General features: G+C 38.8%; 1 non-coding gene across 1 annotated transcript; it reads right to left on the bottom strand.

Moving 5' to 3' along the window:
* Window positions 1–368: 368 nt before the first annotated feature.
* Window positions 369–441, bottom strand: Trnaw-cca. The gene has a single exon. It is a non-coding gene; the product is annotated as a tRNA-Trp (tRNA).

Raw genomic sequence — 441 nt, 5'->3', positions numbered from 1 at the left:
TTTACAAAAAACGCAATACTGAAACTAAAATAAACATAATTAGATATTCGGTTATTCAAAATGGCCTCCATAGTTAACATCACTCTCAAATGGTAACAGACTGGGTGGAGGCTTTCGAACAAATATCACTGGGAATTCTGGGCAGTTTCACGGGGGCAAGGAACTCATTTGGGCAGCGCGTTTAGTAGGCCTACCCATACTAAAAATCACTAACTTTCCACTAAAAAGTGAAAAAATGAAATTATTATAAGACTTAGTCACTTATATAAATGCCTTTGTTATGTATGTTATTTTGGTAACATAACTTGTGTAAACTTCATCTTAAGAGAAATAATATTTAAAGTAACAAAAGGTTTTATGCTTCTGGGTGGCCACGACAGGATTCGAACCTGCGACCGCCGATGCTGGGATCGGTCGCTCTGACCTCTGAGCTACGCGGCC

This window comes from Trichoplusia ni, unplaced genomic scaffold, assembly GCF_003590095.1.
Source record: "Trichoplusia ni isolate ovarian cell line Hi5 unplaced genomic scaffold, tn1 tig00003895, whole genome shotgun sequence".
NCBI classification, from domain to species: domain Eukaryota; kingdom Metazoa; phylum Arthropoda; class Insecta; order Lepidoptera; family Noctuidae; genus Trichoplusia; species Trichoplusia ni.
This window is presented reverse-complemented; position numbering and strand designations above follow the sequence as displayed.